Source organism: Akebia trifoliata, unplaced genomic scaffold (genome assembly GCF_017979445.1).
Source record: "Akebia trifoliata isolate Shusen 1 unplaced genomic scaffold, ASM1797944v1 Contig01383, whole genome shotgun sequence".
NCBI lineage: Eukaryota > Viridiplantae > Streptophyta > Magnoliopsida > Ranunculales > Lardizabalaceae > Akebia > Akebia trifoliata.
In genome coordinates, this window is record NW_028237686.1 from 45,538 (window position 1) to 59,305 (window position 13,768).

Here is a 13,768-nt window from a genome sequence, read left to right on the forward strand (position 1 = left end):
ATCATCCTCACAAAAAATCAGCCCATTCCAAAACCTCTAACCCATGTTTTGAAAAATGTTTTGCCAAAATGTTTGTTGCTGAACATTTCCCTATATATAGATTTCCCTATATATATATAGGGAAATGTTCAGCAACAAACATTTTGGCAAAACATTTTTCAAAACATGGGTTAGAGGTTTTGGAATGGGTTGATTTTTTGTGAGGATGATCTCTACGGTGAGGAGATCATCATCACCAAAAATCAGCCCATTCCAAAACTTCTAATCCCATAAAAAATGGCTTACAAAAAATGGATGGTCCACGATTTTTTAACTTGTAAACATGGGGCTAGAAGTTTTGGAATGGGCTGATTTTTTGTGAGGATGATCTCCTCACCGTAGAGAACATCCTCACCAAAAATCAGCCCATTCCAAAATGTTTTGCCAAAATTTGTTGCTGAACACCCATATATATGGGGACGGTTCCGTAGCCCTAAAGTAAAGTTTGCCAAGTTTGGTGCCAAACATTTTTCAAAATATGGGTTAAGCTTTGGAATGAGCTGAGTTTTTGTGATGATGATCTGTATGATGAGGAGATCATCCTCGCTAAAAATCAGCCTATTCCAAAACTTCTAACCCCATCAAAAGAGATTTACAATAATTGGACGGTCCACGATTCTTCAACTTGTAAACTAGGGTTAGAAGTTTCAAAATGAGCTAATTTTTTGTGAGGATGATCTCTTCATGGTAGAGATCATCCTCACAAAAAATCAGCCTATTCCAAAACTTCTAACCCCATCAAAAGTGATTTATAAAAAATGTTTGGCACCAAACTTGGCAAACTTTAGGGTTGCCGAACCGCTCCCTATATATATATATATATATATAAAAGAAATATGGAGTTCTTCGATGATGAAGAGTCGTCACCGACTTTTACAAAACCAACCTTTGAGATTGGTGATTATGGATGATTATTGAAACTTCTAGAAAGGTCCGTAGAATACTCTAGAAGAATCCAAAAGCTTCTAGAATGTTTCATAACTACACATTAATAAATTTTTGGAGTGTGTCTAGATGTTTCTTTAGAAAATTCTAGATTTAGATAGATTCTAAATAATTCTTATAACATCCTTCCAACTCTATAAATAAGGAAGGAGTCCTTATTTGTGAGTAGAATAAGTCAAATGAATGTGATCACATAGAAATAAGATTTCTAATGAGAGTTTAGTGTTTCTTTTTAAGAAGTCCTATGAGGACTTGTGTTATTTGTTTGTAAGGTGATAGTGCTAGAGTGTAGAGGTGTTGTCGAAATTTTTGTTGGAATTTGTACGAAAAGGAGACATGAAGGACAAGAATCTTCGTAGGGTCACATTCAAAGATTCTTCTAAATGACTCAACAATTGGTATCAGAGCTCCAACCCTGAAAACTACCTAAAAATTAAGTACTTTTGGATTGATCAAAACTATGAGACTTTTTTTGTTGTCATCGATTATAAAGATATATGTTTTTCTAAGTGGGAAATTGTATTATGGAACCATAATTGTGCATCAATCTTCGAAGTAGTTAGATGTTTTGGTTGCAACTGCATATGTTGCCAGAGCGTTGCCTCTCTCCAAACGTGACAAATTCTCTAGTTCTGAGAAAATAGAGCACTCCGTATTCTATGCAGCCATGGCTCAAGCTTCCAAGGGACTTTTTAGCACCATTCACTAGAGGGGAGGAATCTGATTCAATGAGAACGTTTGAATGTTGAGGAACCAACGTTTCCAATGCTTCAACCAATGTTCGAAATCCGCAAGATTATAGGTTCCAATGACATTGAAAAACCAAGAAGCAGCTGCTCTAAAATCTCCCTTGTTATCTCTCAATATTCCTTCTCACAACCAGAAAAACCTGGATTTTTCTTTGACCCTTCACTTTTAAAATTTTATTTTTTCAACATTCAAACATCAAGAATAAGACTACGGATTTTGGAGAGGTTGAAGATGATAGGTTTTGGTAAGAAACCCAAAGACATATTTTGTTTGATCTCCGAAATTTTCCTGAATTTATCCAAATCAAACCCTCACCAAATCCGAACTTTGTTACTATGCCCTTTAATAAAACTAATAAAAACCGAGAATTACTTTTATCCCCTCATGTAAGGATTAATCAGAAATTGGAAAAGATAGAGATAAGTTAGGATAAGAGGGTAATGCCATTTATTGAGAGAGAAGTTTTTTGCTCACAGGAAAGTCAACCCGGGATTTCACCAATCCCAACCAATAGCACGAAGCCGTGGGTATCCAGGGACACCGTTCTAGATCCCTACTCTTTATGAAATTACTCATGTTAGGGAAGCAATTAATTAATACACATGACTTTGTGCCATTGGTTGATCTGGATTGAGTTTCTTGTGAGCAAAAAATTTCTCTCATCGACTAGTTCTTAGAAAGATGGAGATAGGTTGGGAAGGTAAAGATGAGTTAAACTACTTTGTTGATGGTTACCTATGTCTAAGTAGTCCTACACATATTGTTCAATTGTATTAAAAGTGAATTATTAAGTAACATTAGGATTAGCAATTAAGGATATAAGTCCCAATTATTAGGAATGTGTGAGATTAATGGAATGTAATGACACAAAGATCAATCTCCAAGGGTTAGCGACATGGCAAAGACCACATCTTAGGAAGCAGAGGACTTAAGCTTGAATTCCTCCTTGGGGATCACCCTCACGAATTTATCCCAGAAATTAGCTAGTGCATGTTTTGGGGGGATATATATAATATATGAATCAATAGTAAGAATTTGAGATAGAGAGATAGAGCAACGCTCTATTGACTCAAGCCAGCTTTGAAACAATGATATTTGAAATCTGATCAAATTGATGACAAGCCCCCTTGACCTCAGCCTACTCTAATAGACTCATGAAAATGACTTAAATGCCCTCATCTTCAACTTGCATGTTGCAGCCAAAAACTCCTGATTTTCGTTCATAGAACCAGGCATCCTTAACATTTTGGGTGAAACTTTTTCCCTTCATCCTCTAACTTAAGAATCTGTCTACTTCAGCCTTCAAACCTCAATAACAAAATTTTGTAGCAAGTAAACGACATTGAAAATTTTGTAGCAAGGTTTTCTATAAGGGGTTAGTTAAGGTGATGCTAAAAACCATGGATTGAAGATGAGATTGTAGGGTTGTATCCTGCGGGCGTACCATCAGAGTTTTTACTTACAATTAACTTTTTGTAGAGGCGAACAATGTCTTAAAGAGAACTACCTAATCCACGCCTCAACCCAATTCATCTTCAATTTTGATTAGAGGTTGTATTCAACATTTAATTCACAAGTAATTATTTGAAAAGACATCAAGGCACTACAAAAGTTCATTTGCACCATATCCAACAGGATCTCCGGTTGTTTTCTTCGCTTGAACTTGAATCCCATTCTATGGCTTCAGCAACAACTTTTTGGCATTCATCCGAGCTATCTTCATCTAGCTTTGCTTCAAATTTTATCTGATGAAGATAGAGACAAAACAGGAAGAGACGCAGAGCCCCCCTCGTCGGCTGGGGCCACTGCAAGGAAACTTAATGCAATTGCAACATCACTAATCAAGGGACGTAATGTAACTTCCTCTTGGAGACACATGGCTGCAACAACGAGCGCTTGATTCAAACTTCTTATTGAGAAGTCCCCTTCAAGAAGAGGATCTACCATTTGAGGGAACTTGTTTCGGTCCTTGAAAAGTGGTCGTGCCTGTTTAATTAACAAAATAACAACATTGACACCATAAAGAAATGATTTTTAGTCACAGTTTCAATCAACTCGAATATAAACTAGAAATGAAAGCATTGTTGGACTTAGATAGAACAATAGCTTTTATTCAAATTCCAATTCATGGAAAATCAAATCTGTGATGGTTCACATTCAAGCAAGGAGAAACAGAAAAGTAAAGAGCAAGGAAGAAAATTACCCAAGAAATTAAATTTTGTTCTATAATTGGCCTCTTGGTGTCGATGGCCTTTCGCCCTGTGATTAGCTCTAGTAAAACAACTCCAAAACTATAAATATCTGATTTCATGGTCAGCTGACCTGTTAGTGCATACTCCGGGGCACAATACCCAAATGTCCCCACCACTCTTGATGATAGAAGAGTCTTCTCTCCAGCAGGATCAAGATGGGCAAGCCCGAAATTAGTGAGTTTTGGATTGAACCCTTCGTCCAACAAAATGTTTGACGATTTCAGATCACTATGTATAACAGGTGGATTGGCATTGTTGTGCAAATATTCCAGACCTTTAGCAACTCCTGCTGCTATTTTCATTCTTGTATACCAACCTAACGGCTTCTGGTCCGGTTCAAGATCTACAAGCGAATATAAGACACGTATTGAAATATGTGGCGTGTTTTGAATTATTCAAAATTCGAAGGAAGATTATTACTTAGAAAATGTTCCCTTCGATGAATATCGTGAAATCAAAAGATTTAGTATAATTGACATACCTAGAAGATGTTTTTCTAGAGACCCAAATGGCATATACTCATAAACCAAAGCCTCTGATCTCCATCAGCACAATATCCAATGAGATTAACTAGATTTTGATGGTGAAGAAGACCTAACATTAAACTTCAACAAGAAATTCTCTGTTTCCTTGGAACCCTTTTTCTGTCAAGTAGCTTAATAGGTTCAAGCTGTCATATGAACCGAAATCAGTCCTAATTTTCGTTCAATTATTCCAGAAGAAAAAAAGGTGGTCTCAGTTTATAGTAGCTTAGTCTTCATTTACCTTCCCACCATTCTCAAGATACCCCTTGTAGACTCTTCCAAACCTGCCTTCTTCCAATACACATTTTGGTTGAAAATTCTTTGTTGCTGAGGCGACCTCACTGAAGGTGAATCTTTTCACTGCAATATTTCCATTAAGTTCTTAAAACATTGAATACATTTAATATCTTTCATACTAATTCCCAATAATTTTATCAAATTGATCTTATTAATAGCCAATTCCAGTAAGAAAGATCATATCCAAGAGCCTTACAAACTGAGAAGAATGAAACTAGGGAAAAGAAACAAATGGTTGCCTACTAAGCTTTGAAAATTAAACTAAAGTAGGCAAATCCAATTGCTACAATGGAATAAACAGAAAGCCACATAAGTCTAGTCTCTTTTCTCATATAATAAATTTCTTCTCACTCAAATAAACATATAAATCAAACTTTTTTGGAATATTTACGAAAACGTGATGAACTTTTGATGAATCTACGATTCTGGCTTACTGTTCATTTTAATAACCAAAACGTGAATTGTAATAAATTCAGAGGTTTTAAAGTTGAGAAATTTATCAAAATGAACAACTTTTCAAACTTATTTACCAAAACGGAGCACTATACATCTTAGTTACCAAAATGGTAATTTACTATTTTGGTAAATATGTTATTTTATCATAACTGTACAAATAGTCATTTCTACATTTTGGCTATTGAATATACTCTTTTTATCAGAAAAATCCTTCTAATATGAGATCAAAATATATTTTATACAATGTTAAAAGGAGCCTTCTGACATGAGATTAGAATGCATCCTTCTGACATTGTATAAAATATATTTCGATCTCATGTCAAAAGGATCCCTTTGATATTGTATAAAATACATTTTAATCTCATGTCAGAAAGTTCCTTCTAACATTTTATAACATGCATTCTGATCTCATGTCAGAAGTATCCTTCCGACAACAAGGGTATTTTCAGTACCAAAAATATGGAAATTACTATTTTTATTGTTTTGGTAAAATAAAATATTTACCGAAATGATAAATTACCATTTTGGTAAAGGTGATGTATAGTGTTCGGTTTTTGTAAATAATCGATATGTCATGCATGTTTTGGTAAATTTTCCTTTAAAGTAATTATTTCTTAGGTTTAACATGACAATTTCATAGGTTTAAAGTGACTATCTTACTAAAAATAGCAAAACCTATGAGATAGACACTTCAAACCTGCGAAATCATCACTTGAAAAACTTGTGATCACATTGTTCAAGTTTTGAGAATTAAAATGAATAGTTAGTTAGATTCAGAATTACATATCTAATAAAAGATATGATTTGTGTTTGCACCAAAACACATAGATTAATGGGATAGTGAAAGTAGATATGAACACATTGAATTAATAGAAGACAAATGTAGAAAGGAAAAAAAAAAAAAGTCAATGGAAAAAATATTGAGACATTCTATTGGCACCCCGACTTTTACTTATCACACCCCAAATAGTTAAATTATTTATCAGTCCCTAACTAAAAATTAAGACAAATCCTTAACACAAGAAACTAAGATTTCCATATCAAAATTTTTTCATAATACTTGCACAAGGTAAAAAGAAGTCATGACTTGCCACTATCGACAATAATCCATCAAAAAGAACAAGTTAACGTCAATTATATGAATCTCATGTTCTTCACTCTACATATCTCTTCGTCATAGAGAAGAGAATATTCAGAACTAACTTCTTTGATAAAGTTAGAGATTGATATTCTCACCCTATTTTTTTTTCGAATTTAGTTGGGGTGTAATAAGTAAAAGTAGGGATGCCAATAGAAGTTATCAAATTATTATTTCTTCAGCTGACCCAAAAAAATTTATAAAAGGCTTTGGTGATTATTCTCATCCATATAAGCAAACCAATTACTCACTTAGCGGTGCAATGGATCTTGTAGGAAAAGTTGGAAACTGCATGTCTGAGAAACATGAAAAGCAACTTATGATTTGATAAACCAATAAATTCTTTTTGAACTATTTGATAAAGATTTTATATCTTCAACGGCCCAAAAGCTTGTAAAGAGAGAGATAAGGCAATTTGTGTCCAATGTGAGACTAAACTCAACACGCCCCCACATGTGTGGGCCGGACTTGGTCAAAGCACATGGAGATATGAACTGGGTGACGTGGAGGAGAGGAAGACCTGCTCTATTACCATGATAAGTTTGGGGGTCAAACTCAAAACCAATTGGCAATGAGTAGAACGGCCCAGGAGTTTATAACAAGAGAGACAAGGCAATTTGTGTCCGAGGTGGGAATAAACTCAACACTAAAAAATTAAATCAAAAACAATTTTCTTCTTCACCTCACCATTTGAACCTTTACAATTTTAATTACAACATGCTGATATTTTAGTATAAAACTTTATTTGATTTGAAAGGGAAAAAAAATTTCCCTCTTCTTGGAGTTGTCTTTTAGTGAATAAGGATGTGTTTGGATTGAGAGAAATGGAGAGAAGAGAAAATAAATGAGTTTCTCTCCAGTTTGGATTGTTGAGTGGGGACAGAAGAGGAGAGAAAAAAAGATGGGTTTTCTTTCTCTCCAAAAGTGGAGAGAAGATGAGAGAAATGAAGAGAAATCCTTTCAAAGTATTTATAATGCCAACTCTGCCCCTAGATCTCTTTTAAGATATTTTAAAATTCTAAAGTTGTCACAAGTTCTCTCTTGTTTAAGAGAAGAGAAACTCCATTTCTCTCCACCGTATTTGGATTTACAGTACAGATTTGGGGATAATTTTGAAATTTTAAAATATCTTAAAAGAGATCTAAGGACAGAGTTGGAATTATAAAAAATTTTAAAGGCTTTCTCTCCACTTTTGGAGAGAAAGAAAACTCACTTGTTTTTCTCTACTCTTCTCTCCAATTCTTTTCTCTTCACTCCACACTTAAGAGAAACTCATTTATTTTCTCCTCTTCTCTTCTCTTCTCCCCACTTCACTCAAACAAAACACAGCCTAAGGCTTTATCAAGGAAAGTTAAATTTGAGTTTTTGAATCTTTCATTGATTGCATATTTTCCTCTTTCAAGTTTTAGTCCCACATCAATTGAAAAGAAATCTTTCAATGATTTTTTAACAGTGATTTATATTTACTAGCTAGATTTGATGGTTTTCTTTATTGATGATTCCAGCCATTAATTTGATCGATATATATTGCTAATTAGGCAGTTCTTTCTTTCCCTTTTTTATTTTCTTTGCTAATTAGGCAGTTCTTTCTTTCCCTTTTTTTTTTCTTTTTTTTTTTTCGATGATTAGACTTGACAAGTTGATTCAATAGAGTTTGTGCCCGAGTCATTGTGAAATTCAACTGAGTCGACTTGACCGACCAAGTTCTATACATTACTATATAATATTGTTTCTTCAGCCAACCAAAACTTAGGGAAGGCTTTGACGATGATTCTCTTCCATATATGCTAAGGCAAGCAATTACTCACCAAACAGTGCAATAGATTCTTTAGGAGAAGCTGGTGGCGATTGCAATATGTTCTTCTCATGGGCTGAGAAACACAAAAAGTAACTCATGAGTCGATTGTGGACAAACCTATAAAAATTTATTGATTTGAAAGGGAGAGAGTTTTTCTTTTAGTAAACTTCTATTGAAAAAAAAAAGATTTGAATTTCTTCTTCAAGTTTTAATCCCATATGGATAGAAGAGAAATAGTTGTATTTTATACTTGGATTGGGCCTGTTATCGAACGGACCTTTCACTGTCCAAACCTGATCCACTAATGGGCTGACTGGGCTAAAATCTAACCCGTTGACAGCCCATTTGAGGATGATCTTCTAATCATAGAGATCATCCTCACCAAAAATCAACCCATTCCAAAACTTCTAACCCATGTAGGACAAAACATGTTTGTTAAAGTGTAGGGTAAAGCTTGGGGTGTTGAACATTTCCCATATATATATAGGGTCACGTTCAACAACAAACATTTCGACCAACATTTTAGCCAATCATTTTTGTCTTACATGGGTTAGAAGTTTTGGAATGAGCTGATTTTTGGTGAGGATGATCCTTACGATGAGATCATCCTCACCAAAAATCAGCCTATTCCAAAACTTCTAACCCCATGCTTACAAGTTAAAAAATCGTGGACTGTCCATTTTTTGTAAGCCATTTTTGATGGGGTTAGAAATTTTGAAATGTGCTGATTTTTGGTGATGATGATCTCCTCACCGTAGAGATCATCCTCACCAAAAATCAGCCCATTCCAAAACTTCTAACCCATGTTTTGAAAAATGTTTTGCCAAAAAGTTTGGTGCTGAATATTTCCCATATATATATATATATATATATGGGTCCCGTTCGGCACCCTAAGTTTTACCACACACTTTAACAAACGCGTTTTGTCTTACATGGGTTAGAAGTTTCGGAATGAGCTGATTTTTGGTGAGGATGATCTCTATGGTGAGGAGATCATCCTCACCAAAAATCAGTTCATTCCAAAACTTCTAACCCCATCAAAATTGATTTACAAAAAATGGACGGTCCACGATTTTTTAACGTGTAAACATGGGGCTAAACATTTTGGAATGGGCTGATTTTTGGGGAGGATGATCTTCTAATCATAGAGATCATCCTCACCAAAAATCAGCCCATTCCAAAACTTCTAACCCATGTGGGACAAAAAACGTTTGTTAAAGTGTGTGGTAAAACTTAGGGTGCTGAACATTTCCCTATATATATAGGGTCCCTTTCAGCAACAAACATTTTAGCAAACATTTTGGCAAAACATTTTTCAAAACATGGGTTAGAGGTTTTGGAATGGGCTGATTTTTGGTGAGGATGATCTCTACGGTGAGGAGATCATCCTCACCAAAAATCAGCCTATTCCAAAACTTCTAGCCCCATGTTTACAAGTTGAAAACTCGTGGACCGTCCATTTTTTGTAAACCATTTTTGATGGGTTAGAAGTTTTGGAATGGGCTGATTTTTGGTGATGATGATCTTCTCACCGTAGAGATCATCCTCACCAAAAATCAGCCCATTCCAAAACCTCTAACCCATATTTTGAAAAATGTTTTGCCAAAATGTTTGTCAAAATGTTTGTTGCTGAACATTTCCCATATATATATATATATATATATATATATATATATATATATATATATATATATATATATACATCCGTTCAATTTTATCTGTAAAATACACATACGTTGCATGTGAACTATTAAAAATTATATTAATTTTTTATAATCTTTTTATAAATAAAAAATTAACTTATTTCTAAATGATAAACACTTATTCTAATCTTTGAAGTACTTGGTAATTGTATCTTTCTATCTATATTTCTTTAGACATCTTTTCTTATTATTTAAAATTATTTATTTTATTATTAAAAAATAATAATAAATTAATCTATGAATTGCACACATTTGTACCGAACTAGTGCATTTGATACATATGATCTAAAGCAGGGGTGGAGTTAGGATTTTTTTTGTAAGGGGGCAAATTATAATTATACTTAATGGTGAGGTTCTAGATCTTGAAGATGACTTTTTTTTTGGGGACAAAACTCAAATGTTTTTAATTGTAATTAGAATAACAAACATCTGAACAACTCTAAAGGCATTCAAATATCCAAAATAAAATACAATAAAAAAAAATTGAAAATCAAAGAAAAAGTGGAGATTTAGATTAGATGAAACTACAAACCTCTTAGTGTCGCTGATTTCAGATTTTTACTCAAATTTAAGGACCTGATTGACATGGCGAAGAACTCATCTTGGGAAAATCTGTTCTGCGAATCAATTTTTGCTCTTTTGTCTATGTATGAGCAAGAAACCAAAAACAAATTGTAACCACATAACCTTTGTAGCATTTAAAAAAAATATAAAAAATAAAAATAACAACAACAAAAAAAAAGATAGAAACTTATTTGAAGTTAAATAACTTCAAGAATCAAAACCCCATTATTCTCTCTTCCTCTTCCTTTCCCATTGACTTCCACATGAATACTCAACAATAAAACTCTCAAAACTACTGAAAAATTATTAAGATGTAGAAGACTTTGAATATATCTTGTTTTAGGAACAAAAATCATGAATTTTTTGTTATAAGCTGAAAAAAAGGATGTTTAGGGTTTTTTATTAGTCTAAAGAAGAAGAACAAGGTCAAAGTGGGGCATGTCATTAGTTTGAAAACCAGGGGTATCTCAAATGTTAACCATTTTAATATGAGAGTTGTTATTGGCACCCCAACTTTTACTTATTACACTCCAATTAAAAAATTAAAAATTAAGTCATAGGTTGAGAATAAGTAAAAGTTGTGTGCCAATAGAAACTCCCTTTCTCTTTTTTGTTTATATTTTTGTTTTGTTAGATTTAGGATTTTATATATGCCTACTCATGATTGTAAACAATTGTCTAATGTATTATAATGCTTTCTAGTGGTAAAGTAATAACTTGAGCCCAACTTTTGTAATGTTTGAATAGTGTATTTTAATATTTAATTAAAGTGGAATAATAATTTAAGAAATTAGGGTGTAATAAGTTTAATTTGGGGTGCCAATAGAAGCTCTCTCTATCAAAGGAGTGCCTAAATCACCCAAAAGTTTTTAAAAGGTGGCGTACTACTCACAACAATGTCAAAGGGGGCATGCTATAACTTGACCGTGTTGATTCTCAACTAATCAACAAATTATAAGGTATTTAACCCTATCAAAAAAAAAAAAAAAAAATGAAAGGGGGCAACTGTCGCCCTTGACTCCTTTCTGGCTCGGTCACTAATCTAAAGCATATGTAAATCGCTAGCATGAACATAAGTTTAAATTTCTTCATGATAATTAAAAGCATCATTACATTTTGCCTCAACATAACCGTTGTAAAGATACTTATCTTTGTTGAGGCTGTCCATCAACATGACTGTTATTAGGATGTTAGGGATTCCTAAGAAAATTGCATCTCTAGGAAAAAGAGTTTTAATCACTAGAATATCAGTACTGATCTCTAGGAAAAAGTGTACCCTAGTTCCCTAGCTCAATTGTTTATAGTGTGTTTGTGTATGTGTGATAGAGAGACCACTTCAATCATAATTTTTTCATCATTACCCTTCAATCCCAACCTCTTTTCACTCTCCCATCATTTCCCTTAAACCCCAATCTATGATGTCCTAATTACCCTCCATAACAACCACTATCCAAGAACCCTATTTCTTCAAATTTGATTTCTTTTTAGGCAAAAATACCTATCTTCTCTATTTCTCAAAGACTCAAACTCATATAAACTTAATTTCTAAATTCTAACTTTTTTTTTTTTTTCAATATCTTGGTTGTCTCTTCCTCAATTGAGATAGCGCGGTCTCATCCATGAATGAGATCTAGGCGACATTAAATTATACTGAGATTCGAAATTATGGGCATGACTTGGTATGCCTAAATTAATCTAAATGAAGAAATCATACCTGCCATGTTGTCTTCTTGAACATAGTGATTGAGGTCAACTCCACTGTTCACCTTTAAACTATATGTGTTGTGTTCCCAAACATAGTGATTGTGATCAAACCCAGAGTTTGCTGTAACATTATATGTGTTTAGCTCTTGGATATGAAGGCGGGTCGCACCTAATCCATTACTGTTGGCCGTACGATTAATATATGTGTCGAGCTCCCGATGATCAATATGGTGGTTCAAGCCAAATCCACTGTTGGTTGGAAGATTATTTGCATTTTGCTCATCCTGAATATAGTGGTTCAAGCCAAATACACTATTGGTCGGAGGACGGTCCATATTGTTGTATATCGAGGCCTGGAAAATCTACTATTGGGGTTAATTAGGAGCTATTTCGGTAGCATATTTTTAGAATTAAGTCTCAATCTGCAAAGAAGAGAACCAATTAAACACGCGTTAGAGGTTGAGAAAGCTTATAAAATCAAACAAAAATCACCCAACTACTCTAAATTTTTGTCTGATTTATAGAAACATAGACTGAAAATTGAAAATTTATTCAAATAATAAATTATTTATTTTAATTCTGAAAATGATAAATTATTATTTCTGAAATTAAAATAGTTTATGTAAGTATAGGGGAAACAATTTAATATTCTATAAAATCATAAATATTTTTCACAATTTAATTTTAGTAAATGTTTTCCTTTTAAATCGCTTTATTATTTTATTTCATTTTTAATATCATGGGTATCCCCACCCTTCGGGTGAGACTAATCCCTCGGTCACATGCACTACCCCCCAGAAAGTCATGCATGCAACAATTTGAGTCAAGGGTCAATAGGACCCTAAAGGGTGGCCCCGAGAAATTCATAGCGTCGTAGGGTTTCGGACACTTGACCTGCTCTTTGCTGAGGAGCTTATCAAGACTCAGCTTGCCACTAGGCCAACCCCTTAGAGTTAAAAAAAAATGAATAGGGAGTTACCATTTTTAGAATTTTCAAAATTTTCTCCATTAGTCTGATACCCTTTAGGGTTGCAACCTGGGCGGGTTGGAGAGTCAACCCTAGTTGTAGAACCCTCAACTCGAGCTTAAATCAACTTGACCATCGGGTTAGAGTTAATTAACCCAAACTCTAATCCAACCATCTGGCTAGAGTTCATTAATCCAAGCTTAACTTGAGATTGAGCTTCTAAAATTGGGTTGAGCTTGGGTTAGTCCAAGTTTGGTAGTTTTGGACGGGTTGAGCTCATTTTTCTCTCTTCAAAATTTATGTAAAAATGATTCTTCATCTTCAAAAATCTGTAAAATACTATATTTAAACATATATAGCAATAAATTTAAATATAGAAGAAAAAAATCAATAAATTAAAAAGATTTTTTTCCTTAGTTTTACAAATATATTTAAGAAGAAGAAATTATTATTTTTAAATAAATAAATAAATAAATATATATATATATATATATATATATATGGTCAGCGTTTCGTAGACAACGTTTTGTCTTACATGGAAAAAAAGTTTTAGAATTAACTGATTTTTTGTGAGGATGATCTCTATGGTGAGGAGATCACCCTCACGTAGAGATCACCCTCACAAAAAATC

The 13,768-nt window shown here is 33.7% G+C and overlaps 1 pseudogene; it reads right to left on the reverse strand.

Annotated features, from left to right (window-relative positions):
* Positions 1 to 3,256: 3,256 nt before the first annotated feature.
* Positions 3,257 to 12,505, reverse strand: LOC147380494 (putative serine/threonine-protein kinase PBL7; annotated as a pseudogene).
* Positions 12,506 to 13,768: the final 1,263 nt, after the last annotated feature.